The sequence below is a fragment of the Hippocampus comes genome, unplaced genomic scaffold (assembly GCF_001891065.2).
Source record: "Hippocampus comes isolate QL1 unplaced genomic scaffold, H_comes_QL1_v1.1 scaffold63, whole genome shotgun sequence".
In the NCBI taxonomy this organism is placed as follows: domain Eukaryota; kingdom Metazoa; phylum Chordata; class Actinopteri; order Syngnathiformes; family Syngnathidae; genus Hippocampus; species Hippocampus comes.
Window position 1 is genome coordinate 632,609 of NW_017805987.1, and position 6,000 is coordinate 638,608.

The 6,000-nt window shown below is 47.3% G+C and overlaps 1 protein-coding gene across 11 annotated transcripts in view; it reads right to left on the minus strand.

Annotated features, from left to right (window-relative positions):
- nav3 (neuron navigator 3) overlaps positions 1-6,000 on the minus strand; it is a 231,640-nt gene that overhangs the window by 57,191 nt on the left and 168,449 nt on the right. The window lies entirely within an intron of this gene.

Consider the following 6,000-nt stretch of genomic DNA (forward strand, 5'->3'; position numbering starts at 1 on the left):
ATCATTGTGTGGTTACAAGGCCCATGCCCACACGAGCCACTGGGCCGACTGCGTGACATACTGACCGCAGTGTTGTCGCCACCTACTCTGCCCGCGGCGTAGCGCCGTGAAGTCATATTACACTGACAGCCAACAACTTTGTGTGCATAAATGAGGAGGCAGCATCTGAACCCCCCCCCCCCCGCCCCCCCACTGCCGCAAATAGACAACACACAAGCAATGTGCCTTCCGTCTTTTGGCATCCAAGGCAAGGGGAACTTTTGCCACATTCCTTCATTAGCATGCCGCTCAACTGCCAGCGACGCCTCCTTTATGGCGAGTTCAAAGGTCACAGTTCCAGCCTTTCAGTGATGTCACACATGCGCAACTTTCATAATAAGATTTTTGGCGTTTCAATTTTTTTTTTTTTTTTAATTCAAAAATGGTATTTGGGAGGGGGGGAATCCCTGCTGTATAGTATTGAAAAATATTTGGGGTTTAGGGTGATAACACGCCAAGCGCTTTGCTGATTTTGTCGCACGACCGCAAGTCACACAAAGAATTCGTCCATCTGCGCGACATAACACAGGACTTGAAAACACCCTCACATGTGGGCTTCCCTCTTCTTTCCGCACATGTTGCACGCACACCCAAACATGTGTGCCCAGTGTGCGCTCGTCGGTCATTACCCCGCCACATTCGCTCAGAAGCCGGCATTGAAAACATGTATTTAGTGATGATTATTCTGTTAAAGGGGGGGGGTTAATATTTCCCAAACACATGAAAGGGGTGAAACTCATAAACGCAAAGTGGCACAATGATGAAACACCCTTCCCCTGGGAAAACCAGTGACTCGCGAAAGAGAAATCCCGAGGATTTGTTTTAAAGTCACCCTGCACACTAAAATGATGGGAAAAAAAAAAAAGAAAAAAAAAAGCTGAATAAGGCTGAAGGTGTCCATGACAGCTGGAGCAAGAATTTTTCCACAGGGATCTGGCGAAGTCTAACTGCTAGTTTGGTGGTCACGTTCGGCTTTGTGGCAAGCAACTGATAATCGTTTCGTTTCTCCAGCACACGCTGGAACCAAAACGGCCTTTATCAGCAAGTTGCAAAAAGGACATCTGATGAGGCTCTCAAGAAGAAATGCCAACAAGAATTAGTGCATCGACCTCACAGTGCAGGGGTATCGGGTTCAATTCCAGCTCCGGCCTCCCTGTGTGGAGTTTGCATGTCCTCCCCGGGCCTGTGTGGGTTTTCTCTGGGTACTCCGGTTTCCTCCCACATTCCAAAAACATGCATGGCCAAATTGACCCTAGGTGTGAGTGTCAACCCCCCCCAAAAAAAATGATTAGACTTCAGTTTATGCTCCGGTTCTTCCGATTAACACACTCACTCGTAAATGTCACATTGGGTACGAAGTGGCTGGAAAGCGTCCCGCCTGAGATGAAATTGTCAAGTAAAATGAGCCGACGCATCAATTGCCAGAAAACGAGCTCCGTTCGGAAAACCGAGCATAAGCGTTTTACAACGCGGGGGCATCGCTTCATAAATGACGGGTTTGATTTCAGCATAATGTCACGCGTCCACTGGAAAAACGCTGAACGGTCTTTATTCGGCGCGCGCATGCGGACGTCTTTTGCCAGAGGAATTTGGTGTCACCCTGTGCAAATATATCAGGCGGTGAGGTCATGTGACTTGTTAACAAGTGGCATTCCTGCTCGCGTTACAGAAACGCTCACGTTGCGCCAGCTTTTAAGGGACACATGATGTACGATCAATGATTCGCGCGTGGCAAATGGACGTCTTGATTATATACGTTGGCTTGTTTGCCGCTATCGTAAAACTTGGGAGGCTGCCCCGTGTGGCTTTGGAAAGCATCTGGCTCACAGGCCCGCTTTTGTGTCCGCATGTGTAAGGCCGTCAAGCCGCCGATTCATCTTTTCTTTAAATCTCGGGACTGATGCGGTCTGAAACGGTTTGTCGCCACAATGATATTGTTTGATATTGTGTGTCACACCCATAACACGCCTGCACGATGGACATCGGGAATGGCACAGGAGAAGCAATGCAGACCGTCACCCTGTCGAGACGTTCCGATCTCCGAATACCGAACGAGAGCGGCACTCGGTCGAAGTTGAAGACTTCTGAAATGGATCAGGATCGAGGTGCGCCGCTTGATACAACAAGCCTCAATTTAGACCACGGGTGTCAAACTCACGGCCCCGGGGGCCAGATCTGGCCCGCCACATCATTTTAGGTGGCCCGCGAAGGCAAATCAATTTCCATGATGCTTGCTAAAATCTCTCCCAAAATCTAAAATTCTCACATGTAATAAATAAGAGACACATTGCAAACATTTTCTTGTAACCAAACCCCTCATGACAGGAACTTTAAAAGATTTGGTTTCAGTCATAACGGCCCTCCAAGGAAAACGGTCACCAAAATGTGGCCGACGGCAAAAATGAGTTTGACAGGGGTGTCATTTTTAGATTGTTCTTTTTGGCCCAGAATTAATTTTGGCAGAGGTAAGAAGAAAATATAAAAACACACACACATATATCGGCTCCTCGCCGCAGCCAAATTATTCAAACGAACAAATATGAAGGGCATTTGTTAAAAAAAAAAAAAATGTGAATCGGAAAACAACCAAGACAAAAACAAAAAAAATTGGCATTTTCATCGAGGGGCAGTAGATTATTGTTCAGTTTGATTAAGATGACCATTTTCGACACAATGAAAAATACACAAAAGCCTCGAGAGAGCTCTTTCGTAAATCTCGCAGACCCACGGCAATTTTCAAACAAACGGACTGCGCTACCTAATTACAAATTTCACAAGACAAAAGCCAGCCACCATTTGAGCTGCTCCCTCGTGATAATTGAGTCCACCTCTCAAGGGTTCAGTGGGAACACGTATAAGTCGCCGTTTATGTCCTGCGTTCAAGGAGAATAACACCTGTTGCTATTTTATGAGGTATATCCCCATGAATTATCTGCATCTGTTGACACTCCGGGGTTTTTGGAGTGAGTGAAGTGTGTTTTATTGCTCCCGTGCAACAAAACAAATCAACTCACGGTCACGATGAGGGAATCTAGTGCAACCCGAATTGAGCCAGTAAGAGAGCCGAGATACGAAAAACAAGGTTTGAGTTTGAAATTACAACCGGTAAAATCTCATCTTGGCTTTTGTGTCGGTGATTGGCCTTCGTCTTGGTTTGAAATAAAACTTTTGGGAGAAGATGAAGATAAAAAAGACTTTTTTAAGCATTTGGCCGACATGAAACCATTTATTTCCCAGAATGCCCGGCGGTATTGACTTGCGCATGCGGCATCCTCTTTGAAGATGACTAAGATGAGGAAAAATAGAGCGCCTGTGTGATCGCTGAATGATGGGCCCGACGTGTGTCAATCCACCCCCTCGGCGACTGCATTTTCGGGAGGGAGTGTGAAAAGTGAACCCGGGCTACGGGTGGTGACCTTTGACCCGCAGAATACACGGCGCACGTTTGCGGACGACAAGCGTCTTTTTGTTGAAGCGGTGAGTGATGACGGCGAGAGAGACCAATGCGGATGTGGGGGGGCGGGGGGGGAGCAAACATCGGGGTGACCTGGCTGTGAGCAAGACGGATGGTGGATTAAAACCGACAAAAGGACAAGAAAGGGTGACGATAAAAGCTGACAGCACATGGGAATGTTCCGCGGCTCTCCGCCTTTTGACCATTTCCAACGTGAATCATGTGTTCTCCTCTTCAAGCACGCCAAGGACCTCCTGGATTGGATCCCACGGCTTCGTTTCGGATTCTGTGTCGGGACCATTAGCGGCCAAGGGAAGTGCTGCGACTGCTATAAGATTACGCCGGAGTTGATGCTGTATGCCTGGGAGGGAAGTTGCAGCTGTTGCACTGCGCTCAAACTGTATCAAATCAAAAGGTCGGGTCAATCTTTTCACCGTGCCCATCTTAAAACAGAGCTGAAAATCAGTCTGGGCTGGTCAGTTCGAATGAATGAGTCAAAGATTTGCAATTAGAGCTACAAGTGAGCCCATAATGTCTTGTGGATTGCTAAACTGGACGATTACCGTATTTTCCGTATTATAAGTCGCACCAGCCATAAAATGCATCCTAAAGACGAAAAAAAAACCAACATATATAAGTCGCATTGGGGTATATATATAAGTCGCATTTTGGGGGGAAATTTAGTTGATAAAATCCAACACCAAGAAACGACATGTCACTTTGAGTGGCAATTTCAAATAAAAATAACATAGCGAGCAACAGGCTGGATAAGCGTACGATATGCTAACGTTACATGACGAATCAAAAACGAACTGGGAATGTGCCTGGTATGTTCACGTCACATATTAAGAGTTATTCCGATACGCTTCCTCTTCTACGTCGCTTCGGTCAATATATGTCGACTTATCAACAGAGGCCTAGTGCGCCCTCTTGTGGCTTAATGTGGAAAATAACATGTGAAATGACATCATAATATGTGAATCATTTCGCACATAAGTCGCTCCAGAGTATAAATCGCACTCAATGCTTTGATGCTTTGACTGATCCACGAACAAAATGCCTCTGCTGCAGAATGACAACCATGAAACTAATTAAACGAGAACGAGCAAAATTTTCAGATTATTAGCTCTCCCGTTCGCATTTTTTTTCTACACGTTTATATATTCTTGCATAAAGCTGCGTGCAGAGGCGGTATGGGAGTCACTCGCTGCCAACTTCCAGAGGAGTTGCAACAACTTTTTTTTTTTCCCTTAAAGCCTTCAGGTGATGAGCAATACACATGACAGGATTACTGCATATGGAGTGTAAAGTTTGAACGGGTTTGAGTTATTTTGGGCCACTGAGAAGCGGTGTAAACACTCTCCCGAAATATTACAATTGAGTTGCAACTATCCAGGTCGTTTCCTTCGATGCGAAAATGCCGCTCTCGGTTTACGTCGCCTTGCGGTGCGGCGCAACGGTATCGTTTTCAGGGCTTTCTTGCTGAACCAGCTCTTGCGCATGTGGAAACAAACGAGATGAGCGGCGCAAGCAAAACTAACCAGCGGATGAGAAGACTTTATTTTTCCCCTCCCCTTCGATGAAAGTTTATTTGCTACCTCAACAGCTGGCAGAGATTGAACATGCGTCACATCCCCCCTTGACAAGACGCTATTGACTTATGGATTTCTGGCTACAAGATGATCAGCGCATGGAGGAAAGCGAACAGGTCTAACTCCCCGAACAGCTTTCGTTTCAGCGGTGGAGAACTGGCCATCTGCCTTGTCGCGCTTTTGGGGGGCTCGCTGCCAGTCACCTGGCTTTTAAAACGCCATTGGGGATGCTTCCTTAGCCCAGAGTTCCCATCATCCATTTGTTGCCATGTCCCCCCCATACCGAAACAAGCTCGGCCGTTGTAAAGAACCCGAGGTCTCGATGCCAGTCGGTTGCTAAAACTCCAGCACTCCGGAAGTGGGCCTCAAATTAGGAACATGATCAATTGGTTGTGGAGGTTATTAATGAGCAGCGGTGGTGATGAAGCATCTGGCCGACGAAGAGTAAAGTCTTTGCCATTTGTGCCTCATGTCGGTGGTGGAGTGCAGCGAGGCGGCACGCAGATGGCCTCCAGATGAGACCGCTTTCCGTCTCGAAGAAACACTTGACTCAATTTCGACCGCAAAGGCAGCCCCCGCAAACCTGCTGCCGGGGGGCAAATCGTTAGCGGTGGGGGAGGGGGGGGGGCGTCGCCTTCGATATGAAAATGTACGTTTTGGAACTTTGGGGTTGAGGTCTCCAAAACACATCTGATGGAAACGAGGATTTAGAAAGTATCGAGGTTCCTGTAACCGCGTTTTGGAAATGCCCTCATTCATCCGGGTCACTGCATTCTCAGGGCAGTGAATCAATTGCAACTGGACTGCTTCCCATCCGAGCGGGACTTCATCACTTTCTGTTCTCTGATGATTTTGAGCGGAATATGATCCATGACGCACCCTCCAACCCCCCACCCCACCCCCAAATGAGTGTGA